Source organism: Diceros bicornis, chromosome 31 (assembly GCF_020826845.1).
Source record: "Diceros bicornis minor isolate mBicDic1 chromosome 31, mDicBic1.mat.cur, whole genome shotgun sequence".
NCBI lineage: Eukaryota > Metazoa > Chordata > Mammalia > Perissodactyla > Rhinocerotidae > Diceros > Diceros bicornis.
The window spans coordinates 42158144-42180684 of NC_080770.1; the positions used below are offsets into that span (position 1 = coordinate 42158144).

At 43.1% G+C, this 22541-nt stretch overlaps 1 long non-coding RNA gene across 2 annotated transcripts in view; it reads right to left on the minus strand.

The window, feature by feature from the left end:
* Positions 1-22541, minus strand: part of LOC131395264 (uncharacterized) — a 255526-nt gene that overhangs the window by 101487 nt on the left and 131498 nt on the right. The window lies entirely within an intron of this gene.

A 22541-nucleotide genomic window follows, 5' to 3' on the forward strand; every position in this document is an offset into this window, starting at 1 on the left:
GCTGTTGCAATAGATAAATTGTGCCCTTCTGAGAACCCAATTTAGTGTTTGAACACAAGAACAAATCATCCACATATTGAATTAAAGTGGAGTCATTAGGGAATTCTGTATTCACTAAGTCAGCCTTGAGTATCCGGGAAAAATAAGTGGGGCTTTCAGTCTAGCCCTGTGGCAACACTGTCCTGGTATCCTGGCGATCTTCCCACGTGAAGGCAAAAAGATATTGACTATCCTTTTCCATGGGAATGCTAAAGAAGGCACTGCATAAATCAATGACTGAACAATAGCAGCTGTTAGTTAGAATGGTTGAGAGCAAAGTGTGTGGGTTAGGATCCACAGGATGTCGGGGAATCACGATATTATTTATAGCTCTGAGATCTTGAACAAATCTCCCGCCTTTCCCATTCGGCTTTTTTACGGGCAAGATAGGTATATTACAGGGACTAGCACAAGGAAATATAAGTCTCTTTTCAAGAAATTCCTGAATGATAAGCCTCATCCCATTTAATGTTTCTGGTTTAAGTGGATATTGCCGAATATTAGGTAGAGGTTTAGAGTTGTCAACAGTCACCTTAATAGGAGTGGCTGATTTAATTTTCCCAATATCTGAAGAGGATGATGACCATAATTATCTAGACACTTGTAATAACAGGTCATCAGTTTTCTCTTCTTCTATTTGAGTCATTGATTTCACAGTCATCAACCTTTCAGCAATTACATTCTGGTCAGCATCCCGATTTTCTGAATCCAGAAGCATTTTGCCCTTTTGTGAAAAGGCAATATGGGCGTTGTATGCTTCTAAAAGATCTCGTCCAATCAAATGAATTGGAGCACATTTAACCAGAAGAAATGCATTTTTTCCTGTGATGGTTCTTAATTGAAAAATGATTGGTTCTGATTTAAAAACCTGCATTGGAAAATTCGAAACACTTACCATTTGAATTGTCTGTTTACTCCGAGGGAGAGGGCAATGAATAAGGGTAGGGCTGAGGACAGATAAGGTAGCCCCGGTATCTACTAGGGCCTTTAAAGTTTCCCCTCTAATAGTTATCTCAATTTTCCCTAAGGCATTCGTGAGGGGAGAGGAGGAGGGGAAATGCCCTCTAGTGATCCTCTGAGCAGCCTAATTCCTGTTTATTGCTGTCACGCCCTAAGTCCCATTTGAGTTTATGGCAGTGTCGTTTGAAATGACCAGGTTTTTTGCAATAGTAACAAACAAGGTCATTTCGTTTCTGGTCAGATTTGAAAAGGTTGGCTTTTGTTGGGTCACTAAGCTGTTGTAGCTGTATACTCATAAGCTTAGTGGCCTTTTTGTTTTCTGGAAGATTTTAGATAGTTTATCTGTAATAGTGACAAGAACACTAGTGTGCATTAAAGTGAAATCCAGTTCATGTCTCTTAACTAACTTTGCTAATTCCTCATCTAATCCTTCTAAAAAAATTGAATTGAAAATTGAATCATTTTGATGATCCTCAAAACTTTCAGGAGCCATCCCAGAGTGCTGTTTGAATGTTTTCTCACTGTTTTCAAATTGTTTTCTCACATGTTTTCTCCTATTTTTTTCAAAATAATCAAAGATAGATTCCTCCGGTCTATGCTTACATTACTGGAATTTAGCACCATCTATCTTCCTGGAAAAAATTACTGGAATGGCTTTGTGTAAGTTTTGAGCGATATCCCTACACTCCTTAAGGCCATGAGGCTCATGCCTATGGAAATCCTCCAGGGGGTCTCCAATCTGCCTCTTTTATCCATTCATTTGTTTTGTTCTCAGACACCAGCAAATGCACAAGCTGATGTAAATCTGAACATCCTGATGCATATGTTCTAACAATTAAGTCAAAATCTCAAGCAAACCCTAAAGGATCTTGCAAAGGGTCTGGGAAGCCCTTTGCCAAATTCTTAAGTTCAGTTCTAGTCCAGAGAGTATACACAAGAGCAGGCTCACCTCTCCCAGTAACAGGTTTCTCCTTAAAGGGAGCCACTATAACTTTAGGTCTTTCAGTATCTGCCCCTGAGTGTTACTCCTTGTTTTCTCTAGGGGTGGAGGAGGAGGGAAAGGTGCAGGAGGAGGAGGAGATGAGCTCTGAGGTGCCGAAAGCGGTGGCGGTGGAGGAGGTAGAGGAGGTGAGGGGGGTGGACAGCTTCTGACTTCTTATCTCTCTTTAATTCAGAAAGAGTCTCTGTCAATTTACAGTTAGTCTCCTGTAAGGAAGTCATTTTACCATTATTACGCTTTGAAGCCTCTAAATGCCAAGCACATAAACTTCCCCTTCTTTTGTTTTGGTTTTATTGCCAGCTTTTTCAACCTGTGCACGCAAATTCAGTAGTTTTCAGAAGTCAAACTTTCCCCATTTTGGCCATTTACGACCTAAGTCATCCTTGGTTAATCTTTCCCATTTAGTTAAATATTTGCAAGCATTGTTGCGGTATGTATTATACATGAAACCCACTGCAGTCCCAGTGGGGGGGTTGTCCTTCCGGGAGCCAGCTGGCTTTTGAAGCACGGCTTCCCATTTTCTTTTAGTTCTGTTTGTTTGTTTGTTTTTTATAAAGTCTGAACAACTTCTAGGAACTGTGTAGTGGGTCACAAGTGTGCTGCTTTGAGTGTTACTCCCCAAAGGAATGTCAGAATCACTCTCTTATGTGTCTCAGTTTCTCCCGCCGGCAGTCTTAAGACCACTGTCGGGGTTGGGAGTGTGGGTGACCAACACTTAGGTGCACGTCCCGGGACGAAGCTATAATTAATTAACGTGAATGATACACGTCGTGAGGTTCACCTCTGACACTCCTACTGAGGCTTTTCAGTCACACAAAAAATGCCTTTTCAGTCGGAAGGAACAATGTCCCTTTTCTTCAGAGCTGAACATGTTCAGACTCTCATTTCTCTATCAAGCAGATTTGTTCAGACCTTATAAACATAATTCTTTCCAATTTTAAATCCAAATTAAAAGGACAACCAACCCAGTTTACTCCAAGCTTCCCCTAAGCTCCCCTGGCCTAGGAAATTCCCCCTAGGTTTTTTTTTTACCTAGGAAATGTACCGGTACCCTTCAAAGCCTTTAGTCTTAAGACCTTAAAACAGCTCAAATAAACTCTTGGACCGTCAACTTAAAATAAGGAGGTCCAGGTTTCATGAGAACTCACCAGGTTCACCTGAAGAATGCAATGATCCGGATGGGGCTCAAAGGGCCCCTGCGGTACCAAGAACCAGTTCAGTGTAGATTGCAGGTTGTCTCCAGTGGGTTTCTCTGAAATCCTGCTGCAACTATGCCAAGAAAGGTCGACACAAATAATCCATAACCAATCTATAAATCAAAACTGAGGTGAGTTTATTATGAGCCAACCTTTGAGGACCATATAACCTGGGAGAGTCCTTTCACGAAGAAATGGAGCACTCCAAAGAAGTGGGGTGTACAGAGTGGTTATATACTATCAAAGAGCATGTACCACATGTGATTGCAATGTCCCTTTTAAAATAGCCACGAGATCAGCCCTGCCAGATTGCCCTGCCAGAACAGCTATTGATGAATACAGCGGGGGAGCAGATCTGCTGTCTTGATGGACGTGGCTGGTGTCAGGTCTGTTGTCTGGAGCTGGGTGGTCAAAGGATGACTGCAGCAATCAAATCGTAGCCTAGGGAGAAATGTTTATCCTTAAGGAAATGCCAATGAGGGGTAAGTTACATTCTTATCTTAAGGGCATTTACACTTCGCTTTGGGACACGGCAAAGCAGATACATAATGCGGGCGACAGGACCTTTTGGAAAAACAAATTCAGGCCGAATTAACTTTACCCCAAATGGCTTCTTCATATGTTCCAATATATCCTATTGCTTGCCATTTATTTATCAAGCTCAATATGTCTTTCAAACAGAAATCGAGAATAGCATGAAGTAGTCACTTACCAACAGATGTCACTGTGGCAACAGAATATTAACAAGTGGCCTTCAAACATAACCATTCTCCCAAATACTGTATTTCACTGACTTCATCAAAAAGGAATTTTTCTCTCTTATACTGACAAACCTCCATTCTGAACTTAGTACTAGATGTAGCCAATTTTGAATAAAGACTTTTAACATCAAAGCCAGCAAATAGTTCTTGTTAAAGCAAATCCAAACTCGGGAACACATTTGTTTTCAGTCACCTCCAAATCCTCTCAAACTTAAGATAAGGTCCCGGTTTTGTGCAGATGGAACAAAGCTTCTCTTCCTCTTTTTCTATTCAGATAGTGCAGGGAAGAGCCCAAAGTGTCTTCTGGTGGAACACTAACAGTTCTCTACATTAGAAATGCATGCAGTGTTCCTAGCTTCTTTTCCATAGGCTGAGACTCCCTGACCTGCTCAGAGGAGTAAACTTCTGGGCTCCAACAGTAAATAAGACTGTGTGCAGTTTACCACAACAATGAACTACAAAGATGTATCAGGAAATATTTTGAACACCCACACTTAAGCTTTCAGTTTCCCTCTGTCTAATTCCACAGCTACCTGAAGTGAATTCATTCTCCATCCCCATCCCTTTCATGATAGTTTTTATTTCCTTGAATCAGTATGTTATAACATCTAAGAGAAATTTATCAAAATACTCTCTTCAAAATAGCTAGCTGAAGTATAGGAGTTGTAGAGAGTCAAGATTTTAAGATGAAAGTGATGTACAGAGTAACTGTACTACAAAATAAAAAGAAAATGAATGAGAATAATAAGAGACAGAGGAAAAATGATAAGGAGAAAGAATATAATAGAGAGTAAAAGTCAGAAAGAGAGAAAAAAGATGAAAGAACGTGTAGGAAAGAAAAAGAGTCAGGAGAACCATGAGAAATGGCAGAAAGGGGCATGAGCAGAGGGAAGACACCATGCTCAGAGTGAATGACATGTCAACTGGCTTCTGAGCAGGTCTCAGGTCTAGAGTCACTGGGCTACATTTGAGAACTCCACTCAGTTCTAACATCCTGAGAATGACCACGCCTCATTCAAACTCGGACGGCACCGGTTACCAGGGCTCTCCTCTCCCAGGACCTGCTGGAGCTTTGGGAACTGCCTCTCTCAACTCTGGGACTGACAGAATCTCCACTAAATATTCATCAACTGGGATGGTTGTTTTGAAAGAATAACCCAGAGAAAGCTCTCTCAAGGATACATTTAAACCTGAGAACTTCATCACTCACACTTCTGAAGAATTAAGAAACTACTTTTTTTTTGTTTTTGTTTTTTAATTACTATGAAGCAAAGTAGGAGAAAACTTTCCTGGCAAAATTTTAAATATTCCATCTTTTTAGAAGTTACATCACAAAAATTCTGAGCATAATCTAAAATTCTGGGCTCCCCACAATTCCAAATGTGTTTCAGAAATGATCTCTTTATCATTACAAAGTAAGCCTATGCCTTATAAAACAAAATAAACTTGGATGAGTTTTATCTTGTAGAGAGAGGGCAGCAAGAAAAAGACTACGATGTGCCTCTCTGCTATGAAGGAAAATAAATAAAGTCACACCAAAATATACAAAATATGCTTCTAAAAATGAATGAAGTGGCCTCTAAAGAGTTTTACATTTTAAGTAATAATGCACTTATATAAAATTATACATCAGTTTGACTAAAATCTAGTCAACTTAATAGAGGAAGAACTCATTAAATTTCATTTAAATAGCATGACTTATGATTAGCTGCAAAACAAATGGTAGATATTTTAATTCTAGCATACTATGTCCTTCCAAAAATGAAGGTGGGCTTAAACTGTCATTTTCCTAAAAGCAGCCAACCGTATGGTCTTCTTATTTGATTATTTAATAGTATGGATCTTCTCCTCATTGCCAACGAAGGATGTCTACACACAGTCTTTAGCTTGCATAGGTAAGGGGAAATGCAGGCTGAGTTTACAAAAAGAAAAGTTAAAAATAGGGCATTATCTTTAGGAGATGTGGTCAATGTGTTCAAGAATATTTTCTCCCTTGGTCAAGTGAGCAGCTGAGAGAGAATGCTGTCAACCTCTTCCGTGGCCCCTTATAGAATGTGTGCATTACCTCAATTCAACGTGTCCTAAAATGTTTGAACTAAACTTGGAAATGAGTTGATGATACTGTATTTGCATTACATCACACAGAATCTCTTTCATTAGGCACCATTCAAAACACATTTTTGGGACATTAGAGGCCAGAAAACTTTTGCTTCTCTGAGAGACTGTTGCTTTTCATCTCCTGGACATGAGATGATCGAGAATTGTTCCCATTTCCCTTTCTACTTTAAACCTGAGGGATACATTTCCGACTACCTTTAAATACTGCAGGTTCATCTGAAACACATTTCAGTGCGCTGGCTTACTTCAGCTTCATTGCATTCTTCCATCCTAAACTCCTTTCAGTTTGATCTATTTTCCTTTGTAATCCTTTTTTATACCTAGATATTTAAAAGGTGGTCAAATCTGTGTTGGAGAAATGTTGAGTTACAATTCTTTCAACCAGCACGTAAACTCAATTTTTGGGTGTCTACACAAAAAGTTTCTGCCATGTTTCTACCAGATCTCCTTCCATATGTTTTCCTCCAGGATTTCCTGTGACAAAATTGCCTTTCTAAAAGCCAATTCTCTGTTCACTCTCTTGGCCAGTCACATTTCCATAGAAAGATAAAGGACTGGATTTTCCAAAGATGCAACAAGAATGATCAAGTCCCGATTCTCACCTAGACAGACAACTCCTGTTATCCATGAGTTTTAAAACTCAAGTTAATTATCTCTTTGATTTTGTTTCAATCTCTTGAGTAACCTTGACACTGAGCTCCTAAACTGCACCACAGCCTGCTTCAGCAGACACAAAACTCTCTCTCTAATGCTTGCATTCACGTGCTGAGTAGCTACTGTATTTATTTAGACCTTTTCAACAAAGGATCTTCATTGATTCACTCAAATACTGAAGTATATACTATGTGCCCAATGGTCTTGAAATGTTGGGGGCCTACAAGGAAGACAGATATGTATAAACAGATAAATTACACTACAGAGATAATGTGAATGAAAGAGATATGAATAAACTGCTGTGGGACTGCAGGAAAAGAACCACCATGAGTTGACCAAAAACTAAGATATATAGCTATGTACTGGAGCTTTGAGGAAAAAAAGAACCACGATGGCCAATGGACAGGCTTTGTACCATCTAGATAATGGAAAATGAAAGGAGAGAAGATAAAGAGAAAACAAGATAAACGGAAAGGTTTTCTTCTTCTTCATGTTTCTGCCACCAACTTTTGGAGCACACTGCTTGCTGATGTCCTTTCTAGCCAGACTTATCCTTCAGCCGGCTTCTATAGACTTCAAAAATTCGATTGTAACACGCTGGGCTCCTCCTTGCAGACAATGCCAGGTATGTAGGGAGCCAGGAGGGGAGGAAAAGATTCACAGGAATCTGCAGCCCTTCTGCAGCTCACTGGTGGGGCTGGGCACAGAGGCTTCACCTTGGCCTCTGTCTCCAAGTTCACAGAAAGCAGAGTCGGTTCCTTCCTTGATATATGAACATGGAGAGAAACCTATTTCACAGAAGGGGTAATGGAAAAATTAAAGTGAGAGCCATGAAAAAAGCAGAGGAGGTAGCACCATGAGTCTGAAGTAACTGCACTTGTGAATTAGCAACCAGTATAAAGAAGAGTTGAATACAAAAGAAAGGCAAAAAACAAGTTCTCAATGTTCTAAGATGGAAATGCAAGGCTTTCTTCTTCCAAAAGAAAAAAGTCATTGATCCTGTTCCTTTAAAATAAAATTGAAAGGGGCCACATGTTGCAAATAATGGTTTTACCATGATGTCACTACACAATAATGTGTAGCAATCAGTTGTTAAGTTCACTGCAAATAATTCATTCCTTAACAATTATGTTATCAAAGTTTGCAATTGATATATATACACTTTAGAAAATAGAAGACTCTGTGCAAATTGGTCATTATTATTGACAATGTCACTCTTACAACTGAAAGCTTGATTAGGAGTGAGCAGGTGGCGTGAGCCTAGATTGCTAGAGTCACAGCAAGAACAGTTAAGAGAGTGCCATCAGGACATTTGGACAAAAGAATGTTATATGGCTGTTCGGTTTATAACAGATCAATTGGAGAAAAACAAGTCACTACATTAAATTATTTTCCACTTACCTTCATCACCCTTTCCAAGAATACATATTTAAAATGAGACAAGTTATGATATTAAAAATTACTGGCTCTGGCATTTTGAAAACTATATCCAATAATGAAGTAAAAACACAAACATCCTGGTATCAATTCCAACTACCATAATTTCCCAAACTAAAACTCTCATTATCACTAATTCACTTGCAATCTAGTGCTCCTCCAATATACAAAATCAACAACTTAAAATGTGTCCTAACTTTTTTTAAATTTCCCTAAAATTTTAGGGGATAATATAAATATGTCTCTTGGAGAAGTTGAGAACGATGGAGACACTAGGAAAGTAAAAGATGAAAATATTACCCTAATCAATGATGTAAAACACAAGGTATGAACAACTGTTAAAAGAATTCTCTATGACATTGATCAATTCTACTAGCTCTACACCTGGCTATTTCCTATCAGTAATTAGATATATAAACAAATAGAATAGTGTATTTAACGGGATCACTACTTTACTTCTGTGCTTTCCCTTTTAAAACTACATATACTTTTATGTATTTTCTTTATTTTCAGGTGGAGTCACATTAGAACACCCTCATCTCTGAAGATCTTTGCATTAAGGAACTCTACCTTGGCCCTTGATCACTGTACTCTGTGTTATGGTCAACTCAGAGCCCTACATGCACCAATGTTTCCTACATGATCTTTCCCGTGTGTTGTTCATGTCAGGGAGCATAGTCCACCAAGTGAACACTAAGCAGTGTTTCAAAAGCATCAGATATTAAAAGGAGGACATGCAGGGTTTGGTATGGGCCCCCAATCAGTGCCTCAGTGCAAAGAAGAAATAGATCAATGCATCCCCCCAGAGACTGGGATTAAAACAGGAGGTTATGAGCACGAGGCTACCTCTGCAGGCCTTTAAGCAGGGACCTGGAATAAAACTGCTGACACCATGGACCATGGTTGGTTTTACAGGGAACTCACGAGGAAGATAAGGACATGAAATAATGATAATTATAATAACAGCAACAAACACTTCTACTGAGCCAAGGACTGAACTCTGAATGTAAAATTTGTGCTTGAACATACATGAACTCACATGATCCTAAAAATATCCTGATGTAGTAAATGTTGACCTTTTCACCATTATATAGGTGAAGAGACTGCATACAGTGGCAAGAATACTCACCTAGGTTACAAAGCTGATAAACGGCAGAACCCAATCTCAGTGCTCTTATGTTATGCTCCTTAACTACAACACCAAGTTAAGTCTCTAATGAATAACTCCACTTGCAACTGCCAACAGCATCGTCCTCCATCGATGCAGGTAGGTGTGGGCAAGGCAGGGACCCGGGTGTGGGAGGCCGCCTGATCTCACATCTGGTACACTGGTTGCCAGGCTGCTTCCTCCTCTGACGGGGCCCAGCACACGCCCCAGGAGACTTGGCGGCCGTCCCCAGGGCTATTTCCTCTAGAAATTGTCCCCTTGGAAGAGGCCTGTCCCAGGTGGCAGGTTGGGCTGGTTGGCCAGGCTCCTTTGGAGAAAGCAGGCGAGCCCTGCCAGCCTTGCAGTCGCCCTGGGTGTGACACCTCTGCCCTCAGGCAGAGTGCCTCACATATGCACTCCATTGCGGATTTCTCCCCAGAGCCTTGGCCTGGTCACTAGGAAGGCCAGGCCCTCCCGACTCCAGAAAGGAGGCTGGGACCTGTTGCCGGAAGGGCTTGCCCAGTGTGACCTCAGCTCCCTAGGCCTGCGGGCTCCTGGGGCCGCACTCACTGCTGTGTCATATGTCTGTCTTGGCCATTCTGAGTCCACAGAGCCTTTCCTCCACCTGGCTGCAGTCGAAAAGTGCAGGCAGGGGGTAAGGCCATGGCTTTGTCTTTCCAGGTATAAATGAGCCCCTGGACAAAGCAGCTGGCCCAGGCAGAGCCTTGAGCTCGAACCCCAGTCCGCCTGGGGTGACCAGGGCCAGACCAAGGCTTCCAAGGCAGTGAAGCTGCCTGCGAGCTGAGAGGAACTGGGCGAGGGGAGGGAGACAACAGCTGAAGCCAAGTCAAGAAGGGCAGTGTTTTTCAACTGCAGCTGGTAGTCGCCCTAGGGACGACCCAGCTGGTCAGAGCCTGGCAGGAGGGTGGGACCTTCCCTGAGGACCCCTGAGGCCCACCCTAGTCCCCGGCAGCCACGCATGCTTCCTTGGCCTGAGGGTGTTGAACCCAAGCTCGCAGGGCTCCTGTAGCGGCCAGAGAAAGAAGGGCCCATGGTAGAGGTAGGCGAGGTGGGCAGGGCACCCCACCTTCCTCTCCTCAGTTCCCTGAGGGAGAGAGAGAGAGAGAGACAGAGAGAGAGATAGAGACAGAGAGAGAGATTCCTGAATTCTGAGTCGCTGCCTCCACAGCTGGTACCAACTCACACGCCATGCCACTTCCACCTGCCGCCCCCACGCCTGCCCCAGGGCCAGCCCCACCACACAGAGGCGGGTTCCTGGTCACCTCCTTGCTGTCCCTTCCAGACCTGATCCCAGTGCAGGGGAAATGGTTCAGACAAGACTTTACATGTCCCTCTCCATGAGAATTGTCTTCTTCCCCTCTCACATCCCACATGCCCACCCTCCAACATCCTCCTTTTTCATTAGCTCACGAGAGGATGCAAGATGAGAATCTCTGCCATTGTGTGGAGAGACTCAAGTTCCCAGGTTCCCCCCATGGACACACGTTCTTCATCTCAGTATGAGATGAAGTTAAGGATTTGGCCAGCCATAAGAACCTGAAGGGAAAGGGCGGAGGGGGATTCTATCTCTGCCCATGACAGCCCCGAGCTGGGTCGGTCCCTCAGACCTGGCCAGGGGAAGCCCATCCCCTGGCGCCCTCTCCCAGACCATCCCAGAGCAAGCCTGATGCCAGCCCCACCCCACTCGCCACTGCCACGACCATCGTCCTCCCTCAGAAGGCCTGGGTAGGACAGGGACCCGAGTGTGGGAGGCTGCCACATTTCAGGTCTGGCACACCGCTTGCCAGGCTGCTTCTTCCTCTGATGGGGCCCAGCACACGCCCCAGGAGACTTGGCAGCTGTCCCTAGGGCTATGTCTTCCGGAACTTGTCCCCTTGGAAGGGGCCTGTGCCAGGTGGCATGTTCGGCTGGTTGGCCAACCTCCTTTGGAGAAAGCAGGTGATCCGAGCCAGCCATCCTGTTGCCCTCTGCATGGCTCCTCTGCACTCAGGAAGAAGGCCTCACACGTGCCCTCCTTGAAGCTTTTCTCCCCAGAGCCATTTCCTGGGCTACTGTTAGCCTTACTGTTAGTGTTATGGTTGGTTTCCAGTTACTGTCAGTTTTATGGTTAGGTTTAGTTTTCGGGTTACTGTTAGGTTTATATTTAGGTATATGTTTAGGGTTAGGGTTAGGTTTATGGTTCTGGTTAGGGATAGGCTATGATTCGCGTTAATGGTATGTTTGAGTTTAGGTTAGGGTTAGGGTTAGGATTGAGGTTAGGATTAGGGTTGATTGCCATGTTTGGGTTAGATTTCAGGTTAGGGTTAGGTTTCAGTTAGCATAGGGTGATCATCTGGTTTGTGTAAGGATTACGGTTTCTGTTACTGTTGGGGTTAGGGATACGGTTAGCATTAGGGTCATGGTTCTGGTTAGGGTTGGGGTTTGGGTTTGGTAAAGGTTTGTTTTACGTGTTAGAGTTTAGGGTTAGGTGGTTAGGGTCAGTGGTCAGGTTCAGTTTAGTGTTGGGATCAGTGTTAGGGTTCCAGTTACATTTAGGTTTAGGGTTAGGTGTAGTGTTAGTGTTAGTTTTCGGGTTAGTGTCAGGGTTAGTGCTTGGTTTTCATATCGGTTTAGGCTTAGGGTTGTGGTTGGGTTAGGAATTGGGTTAGTCTTAGGGTTCGGGTTCAGGTTAGGGTTCTTGTTAGGGTTTGGATTCAGGTTAATGTTTGTGTTAGTGTTAAGCTTAGGGTTAGGCTGAGGTTTAGGGTTAGTATTCGGATTAAGGTTATGATTAGGTTTCGGGTTCGAAAAAGGCTTAGCTTTAGCATTAGGTTTCTTTTTAGGGTTAGGGTTAGGGCTAGGGTTCAGGTTAGGGTTAGGGTTGGGTTCGGGTTATTGTTAGGGTTAGGTTTACCTTTTGATTTCTGATTAGGGTTAGGGTTTGATTGAGGTCTAGGGTTAGGGCTAGGGTTAGGGTTAGCATTGGGTTTGGATTAGGGTTAGGATTAGCATTAGGGTTAGAAATATGGTTAGACTTCAGGTTAAGGTTAGGGTTAGCAATAGGGTTTGGTTTCGGGTAATGTTTAGTTTTAGTGTTAGGGCTAGTGTTCGAGTTAGGGTTAGGCTTAGGGTTTGAGTCAGGCTACGATTAGGTTTAGAGTTAGTGTTACAGTTCGGGCTAGGATTCCTGATAGGGTTAGGGTTAATGTTCATGTTAAGTTTAGGTTTATGTTTAAGGTCAGGGTTGTTTTCGGGTTAGGGTTACGGCTAGGGTTCGACTTCATTTTCCAGTTAGGGTAAGGGTTATGTTTTGCTTTATTGGGGCGGTTAGGGTTAGGTTTACTGTTAGGGTTTTGTTAAGGTTAAGGGTGAGGTTAGTGTTTGGATTAGTGTTAGGGTTAGGGTTTGGGTTCTCCATGGGGTTAGTGTTAGGGTCGGATTAGGCTTTGAGTTTGTGTTAGTTTTAGGGTTAGGGTTATGGTTAGGTTTAGAGTCAGAGTTAGGGTTGGGGTTCACGTTAGGTTTTGGCTTAGGGTTAGGGCTAGGTTTGGGGTTAGTTTTGGATAAGCGATAGGGCTGGGCTCAGGTTGGGCTTGGGTTCGAGTTAAGGTTAGGTTTAGTATTCGGTTTCGGGTTATGGTTAGGGTTATTTTTCATGTTAGAGGTAGCGTTATGGTTACAGTTAGGGTTTGGATTAGAGTTAATGTTAAGGTTAGGGTTATGTTTTGGCTTATGGTTCAAGTTATGGTTATGGTTAGAGTTAGTGTTAGAGTTAGGATTAGAGTTAGGTTTAGGTTAGGGTTGGGTTCGGGTTCAGGTTAGGGTTAGCATTAAGTTTAGTGTTAGGGTTAGTGTTTGGTAGGGTTATGATTAGTGTTTGGTGTCTGTATCAGGTTAGGTTTACTGTTAGGGTTCGGGTTAGTGTTTGAGTTAAGGTTAGGGTTAGGGTTCGAGTTCGTGTTCGGGTTCTGGTTAGTGTTCACCTTAGGGTTAGGGTTAGTTTTTGGCGTAGGGTTGGGTTCTGGTTCAGTTTAAGGCTAAGTGTTGGTTTAGAGTTAGGGTTCCGATTCGTGTTCATGTTAGGGTTAGGATTAGGGTTACTCTGAGGTTTAGGCTTAGGTTTATTTTAAGGTTTGCCTTCGGATTAGGGTAAGGTTTAGGTTTCTGGTCGGAATAAGATTAGGTTTAGGTTTAGCATCAGATTAGGTTTCGGGTTAAGGTTAAGTTTGGAGCCCGGTTTAGGGTTTGGGTTAAGTTTCGGCTTATGCTTAGGGCCAGGTTTAAGGTTAGGGTTGGGTTGGGTTAGGGTTACTGTTAGTGTTGATGTTAGGGTTAGGGTTATGTTTAGTCTTAGAGTTAATGTTCAGATTAGGGTTAGGGTTAGGTTTCAGGTTCGGGTTAGGGTTAGGACTAGGGTTCGTGTTAGGGTTGGGTTCGAGTTAGGGTTAGGGTTAGGGTTTGGGTGAAGATTAGGATTAGTGTTAGTGTTAGTGTTAGGGTTAGGGTTGGGATTATGCTTCGGATTAGGGTTAGGATACGGTTTCGGGCTCAAGATCAGATTAAAGTTAGGTTTAGGATCGGGTTAAGGTTAGGGTTAGTGTTCGGGTTCGGGTTAGGTTTAGGGTTAGGGCTAGGGTTAGAATTAGTGTTGAGATTAGGGTTAGGATTAGGTTTCAGGTTCAGGTTAGGGTTAGGATTAGTGGTAGGGTTCATGTTAGATTTATGGCTAGGTTTCAAGTTAGAGTTGGTTTCAGGTTAGGATTAGTGTTAGAGTTATTGTTAGGGTTAGGTTTAGGGTCAGGATTAGGTTTAGGATTCGGGTTAGGTTTAGGTTTAGGGTTAGGGTTCAGTTTAGGGTTAAGGTTAGGGTTTGGGTTAGTGTGAGGGTTAGGTTTAGGGTTAGAATTAGCATTTGGGTTCGGGTTCGCATTCTGCTTATGTTTAGGTTTAAAGTCAGGGTTAAATTTAAGGTTCAGGTTATGCTTAGTGCTAGTTTTGGGGAAAGGGTCGGGTTAGGGTAACTGTTAGAGTTAGGGTTCAGGTTAGGCATAATGTCAAAGCTAGGGTTAAGGTTATGGTTCAGAATAGAGTTAAGGTTCACATTAGAGTTAGGGTTCGGGTTAGGGTTAGGGTTATGGTTAGAGTAACAGTTATTGTTAGGGCTCTGGTTAGGATTCAAATTAGGCTTAATGTTAGGGTTCAAGTAAGGGTTCATTTTATGGTTAGTCTTAGGTTTTGGGGTAGGGTTAGGGTTAGAGTTAAGGTTACTGTTAGAGTTAGGGCAAGTGTGAGGGTTCGATTTTGGATTAGGGTTATGGTTAAGTGTAGGATTAGATTTAGTGTTAAGATTGGGTTTATGGTTCCAGTTAGGTTTTGGGAGTCGGGTTAAGTTTAGGGTACGGTTAGGCTTTGGGTTAGGGTTAGGGTGAGTGTTCGTTTCAGGATTAGGGTTAGTGTTAGGCTTAGCTTTACGATTCGGGTTCGGGTTCAGGTTAGGTTTAGCGTTAGGGTGGGGTTATGCGTTCGGTTATGGTTTCGATTTGATTCAGGTTAGGGTTTGGGTTAGGGTTAGGCTTAAGTTTAGAGTTCATGTTAGGGTTAAGGCTAGTGTTTGGGCTAGTCGTTGGTTGTGTTAAGGCTACAGTTTGGTTTAAGTTTAGGGTTAGTTTTAGGGTTAGGGTAAGAGTTTGGGTTAGGGTAAGGTTAAGGTTAGGGTTAGGTTTAGTATTTGGGTTCGGGTTCGGTTTAAGTTTGGAGTTCAGGTTAGGGTTAGGGTTAGGGTTAGGGTTAAGGTTATGGTGTGGGTTAGTGTTGTTCGGGTTCGGGTTAGGGTAAGTGTTCAGGTTCAGGTTAGAGTTAGGGTGCCTGTTCGGGTCAGAGATACAGTTCTGGTTAGGGTTTGGGTTAGGATTAAGGTGCAATTAGTGTTAGGGTTGGGGTTTGGTTTAGGGTTAGTGATAGTTTTAGTGTTATGAGTAGGTTTAAGGCCATTGCTAGTGTTAGTGCTAAGGTTCGCGTTAGGTCTAGGGCTTGGTGAAGGTTTACAATTCGTTCTAGAGCCAGAGTTAGGGTCAGGTCTAGGACTGGTTTAGGGTTAGGTCCAGGTCAAGGAGTAGGCTTGGTGTTAGTTAGGATTAGGGTTATTGTTGGTTAGGGCTAAGGTTAGGGTTGGGGTTAGTGTAAGGGTTAGGGCCATTGCCAGGGTTAATGTTAGGGTTAGGGTTATGTCTAAGGCTTTGTCAAGTGTTAAGATTTGGGCTAGGGCTAGTGTTAGCCTCAGGTCTAGGACTAGGTGAGGGTTAGGGTCAGGGTTAAGATTGGGGTTAGGATGAAAGTTACCATTGGTGTTAAGGTTAGTGTTGCTTATGGCTAGGGTTAGGGTTAGTGTTAGGGCTAGGGCTGGGTTATGTTTGGGGTAGTGTTAGGATTAGTGTTATGGTTATTCTTAGAGTTAGGGGAGGTGGTTTGAGTTTCGGTTAATGTTAGGTTTAGCGGTAGGGGTAGGATTAGGAATAGAGCTAGGGTTTGTGTTAGGACTGGTTTAGGGCTACAGCAAGGCCTAGTGTTAGGGTTAGGGTTGCATTACATGTAGGGTTAGGGTGAGGGTTAGGGGTGGGGGTAGTGTTAGGCGTATTGTTATGGCAAGAGTTATCATTAGGGCTGGGCTTAACGCTAAGTTTAGTTATTACATTTAGGGTTAGGTTTCCTTTTAAGTTTATAACTAGATTTATTTTTATGGTTAGAGACGAGGCTGGTTTTGAGGTTAGGGCTAGGCGTATGATTAGGGTTATGTCTGACGTTAGTGTTGGGTGTGCCTTAGGGTTGGGACAACGGAAAATGTAAGAGTAGGCGTAGGGTTTTGGTTTGGGTTAAGACTAGGGTTAGATTTAGGGTTATGCTAGTGTTAGGGTTACTGTTAGGGCTAGGGCTAGGACCAGGTTTAACGTTAGGGTTAGAGTTAGCATAGGGTTACAATTACAGTGAGTGTTGGGGTAGGCATATGATTAGGGTTAGGGCTAGGGCTAGTTTTAGGATTTGGGGTAGGTTTAGGGTTAGAACTAAAGTTGGGTTAAGGTTCATGATACAAACCCCAACCCTAGCCCTAAAACTAATGCTAACATTAATCCGAACGTGAAGCCTAATTCTCACCATAGCCCTAAAACTTACCCTAAACCTAACCATAGCCCTAGACATAACCTTATGCTTTACCCTAACCTAAAGCTAAGCCAACACTTACCCAGACACTATTCCTACGCCTACAACTAACCCTATACCTTACCATTACCACAACACAACTCCAACCCAAACACTAACATTAACCCTAACAATAATCCAAGAATTAACACTAAGCCTAAGCCTATCCCTATCCCTAACACTAACCTTAGTCCTAGCCTTAACCCTAACCCTGGCAGTAACTCTAGCCCTAACCCTAACCCTACTGTAACCCTACCCCTACCCCTTACCCTAGATCTAGCCATAACCCAACCTACCCCTGAAACTAATCCTAGCCCTAGCCATAAAACCCAGACCTTACACTAGCCATAATCTTAACTCTATGTCTAAACCTAGCCCTTGCCCAAATCTTAACCGTAACACTAACACTATGCTAATTCTAGTACACTAACTCTAAGCACTAAGACTAACACTCATCTTAACTCTAACCTTAACAATAACCCTAACACTAATACAACCCTAGCCTTAACCCTAACCCTAACTCTAACCCAAACCCTATCCCTATCCCTAATCTTAAATCCAAGTCTAACACAACCTTAACCCCAATCCTACCCCTCCTTCTCTCCATAAAACTAACTCTAACCATAAGCAAAACTAACCCTAACCCTATCCTTAACCCTGGGAACAGGTTTGTATAGGACAGGGAATCCACAGTAGAGCTGAGTCAAATCACGTCTAGCACACATTCCTGGAAATAACATCATACCCCATCTCCCTTCCTTCCAGCTGGTAAAGATCACATAATACTTAAACAACATTTGGCACAAATTGCTGTTTGGAATCCTAAACCAAACCAGTACAAAAACCCTAATCCGAACCCTAAACCTAACCTTAACCCTAACACTAACCCGTACCCGAACCCTAATCCTAACCCTAAACCGAATGCAAACTTAACCCCAACCCTACCCCCATTCTCTCCATAAACTAAATCTAATCCTAACCAAAACCTAACCCTAAGCCTATCCTTAACCCTAACACTAATCCTAGCACTACCTCTACACCTCTACACCTACCCAAACCCTAATCCTAACCATAATCCAATCCGAAGCCTAAGCCTACCCCTACCCCTAACACTAATCATATGCAGAACCCTAACGCTAGCACAAACACTAACATTAAACATAACACTAAAACTAAACATCCCCCACCCCTAACTTTACCTCTAACTTTAACCTTAAACCTAACTTTAACTGTGCCCTTATCCCTACCCCTACCCTTAACCCAAACACTTAGCCTACCCCTAACCCTAATCCTAACCCTAATCCTACCCTAATGTTAGCCATGGCCTTAAAATAACGCTTACCCTAGACTTAATGTTAGCTCTAATCCTAATCCTGGCTCTAGCACTAGACCTAACACTAACCCTAACCCTAACTCTAACCCTAACACTAACCCTAACCCTACCCTAGCCCAAACCCTAACCCTAGCCCTAAGCCAACACTTACTACTACCCCAGACCCTATTCATAGCCCTAAACCTAACCGTAACACTAACCTTTACTCTAACCCAACCATAACTCTAACCCTAAGCCTAACCCTAATCCTAGACAAAGTCCTAACACAAACACTTGCCCTAAAGCTAACCCTTTTCCTAATCCTAAGCCAAACCCAAACCCTAAACATAATGATAACCCTAACACTAAACCTACTCTTAAACATAAACCTCACCCTAATATCAGCCCTAACCCTAACACAATTGTTAAACCTAACACTAGGCTAAACCGAATGCTAGCCCTACACATAACACTAACTCTAAAGCTAGCAGTAACCATAACCTAAACCCTAGTACTAGACCTAACCTTACACCTTACCATAACACTCCACACAAGCCTTAACACTAACACAAATCCAAGCCCCAGACCTGACCCTAAACTTAACCCCAGACTTGATCATATCCATAAGCCTAACCCTAGCTCTAGCCCTAACCATAACTATAGACCTAGCCCTAGCCCTAATGATAACCCTTGCCCTTTCCATAGCCCTGGCACTAACGCTAACTCTAACACTAGCACTATCCCTAAACTTAGTACTAACATTAAGGCTAACCTTAACCATAACCCTAAACCCAACCCTAGCCCTAGTCCTAACCCTAATCCTAAGCCTAGACATAAGCCTAGACCTAACCCTAACCCTAGCCCTAAAACAAACACTAAGCTTAACTATAACTCTAACGTAACAATAACCTTAACCGTAGATACAAAACTACCCCTAACCTAAACACTTATACTAACCCACCCTAACCCAAGTCCTAAACCTATCCATAAATCTAGGCCTATTATTAGCCCTAAACCTAACACTTGCCCTAACCTGAACTCTAGCCCTAACGCTAACTCTAACACTAAAACTACCCCTAACTCTCACTGTAACCCTAACCATAACCCAACACAAGACCTAAGCCTACACTTAGCCCTAGGCATAACTCTAACCCTAACCTTAACTCAAACTCTAACCCCAACCCTAACCGTACCCCTCCCCCTTCCCCACTCCTAAGCCAAACACTAACAGAACACCTACTCCTACTACTACCATACCCAGACCTAACCAAACACTAACCCTACCCCTACCCCTAACCCTAATCCAAACCTAACTCTAACTCTAACCTTAACCTTAACCTGAACCTTAATTCTCACTCTAGCTCTAGGCTTAACCTTATCTTTAAGCCTAAACCTAAGGCAACCCTAACCCTAACACTACCCCTACCCCTCCCCACCCCTAAACCTAAACCTAACCAAATGCTTACCCCTACCCCTAACCCTAACATCAAACATAACCCCACCCTAATCCTAAACTGAACACTAATATTAGCCCGAGTTCTAATCATAAAACTAGCCTTAGTTCTAACAATAACCATAACATTAGTCATAACCCTAAACCTAGTCCTGTCCCTAGCCCTAACCTTAAACATTACAAGAACCCTAACCCTAACCCAAAACCTAACGCTAACCATAACCTTAGTCCAACCCCACCCCTATCCATATGCTTACCTCTAAGCTTAAAACTTATGCTAAGTGTAACTGTACACTTATACGTAACCCTAAACCTAACCCTAACCCTACCGCTGTGACTAAACCTAAACAAATGCCTAGCCCTAAACCTAACCATAGCCCTAAACCTAAAACTAACACTAAACCTAGCCTTAACCCTCGCCATAGTCATAAACCTAACCGTAGCACTAACCCTAACCCTACCCCTAACCATAGCCCTAACCTTAAACTTAAATCTACTTCTAACCATAACCCTAACTCTAACCTTGACCCAAGCCTTGAACTAACCCTAACCCATAACCCAGCCCCAACCCTAACCCTAATCCATGTCCTCACCTGACCCCTAACACTATCCCTAACCTTAACACTAACACTAATGTTAGCCATAATCCTAACACGAGCCCCAGCCCTAGACCTAACCCTAACTGTAACCCTAACTCTAAAACTGGACCTAACACTTAGCCCAACCCAGAACACTAACACTAAACGCAGCCCTATGTCTAGCCCTAAATCTGACACTAATCCTAACAGTAAAACTGAACCTAACCCTAATCCAAGCACTAGACCAAGCCCTAGCCATAAACTTAACCCTAGCCCTAACTCTAGCCCTGGCCCTAATGTTAACCCTAATGCAATTCCCACAGCTAACCGTATCACAACCCTTAACCTTAACTGTAACCCTACCCCTATCCCTAAAACACTCTTTACCCAGACCCTAAGACTTAAGGTAACACAAACCCAACCCTAAACCCAACCCTAACCGAAACCCTAAACCTAAACTTAAGCCTAACCATAGCCCAATCCCTAGTGATAATACTAACACTAATCTTAAGCATAATCATAACCCTAAACCTACCCCTACACCTAACCCTAACCCTATGCCTAACTGTAACCATAACCGTAATCGTAGCCAACTCCTACCCCTAAGTCTAACCCTAACTCTAACTCTAATGCTAACCCTAACCCTAACCCTACGTCTACCTCTAATACTACCATGAACCCTAACATTAACATTTTAATGCAACCACAAACCTAAGCCCAACACTAATCCTAACCTTAACCCTTACCCAAACCCTTGCCCTAACCCTAGCACTAACCCTAACCCTAACCCTAGGCCTAACCCTAAAATCAGCCCTAGACCCAGCAGTAACCCTAACCCTAAACCTAAGACAAACCCAAAACCTAACCCTAATTGTACCCCAGACCTAACCCTAACCATAAACCTACCCTTAACCCTAACCGTGGCTCTAGACCCTAATGTCAACTCTAACACTAGCCGTAAACCTAAATCTAACCCTAACCCTAAAACTAACTCTAACCCAATCCATACAACTACCACTGACCTTAACCCTAACACTAACCCTAAACCTATCCCTACACCTACTCCTCCCCTAACCATAACCCTAACCGAAACCCTACCCCCTCCATAACCTTAGGCCAATCTCGAATGCAACTCTAACCCCAACCCTACCACTAACCATAAAACTAACCCTAACCCAAACTTAACTCCAACTCCATCCCTAATACTAACAGTATTCCTAGCACTAGCCATAATCATAACCTTAGCCCTACCCCTAACACTAACCCTAGCCCTAGCCCTAACCTTATCCCTAACCCTAACGCTAACACTAACCCTAACACTATCCCTACACATAACGCTCTGCAAAGCCTAACCTTAAGCCAACCCTAACACTAACCCTTACCCCAGTCCTAGCACTAACACAAACCCTAACCCTAAGCCTAACTCTACCCCTACACCTACTCCTCCCCTAATCCTAATCCAAACCCTACCCCATCCCTAAGCTTAAACCTAACCCTAACACAAGATTAACCCCAAACCTAACACTACTGTTAACCATAAAACTAACATTAGCCCTGTACCAAACCTAACCTTAACCATAAACCTTACTCTAACACTAATCCAAATCCTGAACATAACCTACCATTAACTCTAAACCTAACCCTAAGGCAAACCGACCACTAACCCCACCCCTACCCCATCCCTACTCCTAAACCAAATGCTAACACTAACCCAGCTCTACCCCTAACCCTACTCCTAACGCTAACCCTAACCTAATCGTACCCCAACCTTAATCCTACCCATAGCCCTAAACATAAAACCAACAACACACTTAGCCCTAACCCTGACCTAGCGCTAACCCTAGCCCTAAACATAACACTAACCATAGTCCTACACTAACCATTGCACTAACAGTCCATCGCCACCCTGAGCCCTAACTCTCACCCTAACTCAACTCCAACCCAAACTCAAACCTAACCCTAACCCTAACCCTAACTCTAACTCTAACCCTAATATTAATTCTAGCCCTAGACCTAACCTTAACACAAGCACTATCACTGACACTAACCATAACCCTAGCCATAACCCTGACCCTAGCACTAACCCCATCTGTAAGCTTAAGGGTAACCATTGCCATAGACCTAACACTAACCCAGCCCTATTCATAAAATTAATCATAGTCCTAGCCTTAACTGTAAACCCAAGCCTAGACTTAGCGCTAAATCTAGACCTATCCCTAACCCTAGCCCTGGCCCTAACCTTAACCCTAACATTAACACTATCCATAATCCTAGCACAAACACTAATGCTAACCCTGAACCCAACCATAACACTAGAAAGCCGTCCTCATTCCCCACTTTAAAACCATCCCCATACCCCTAACACTAACCCTACCTTTAACCTTAAACCTAGCCCTAACCGTGACCCTACACTACACCTAACACTACACCAAACCCTTACCCTAACATAACTCCTAATCGTACCTTAATTCTAACCCTAGCTCTACCCTGATGCTAGTGCTAGACCTAACACTAGCCCTAATTCTATCCCTCGCCCTAGCCTAACTTTAAGCCTAACACTAGTCTAAACCCTAGGACAAACCCTAACATTATCCTATGCCAAAATCTGCCATTACACCTGACTCTAACCCTAACCATTACCCTATCCCTAACCCTCAACGCTAGCCCTAACCCAACACAAATCCTAGCCGTA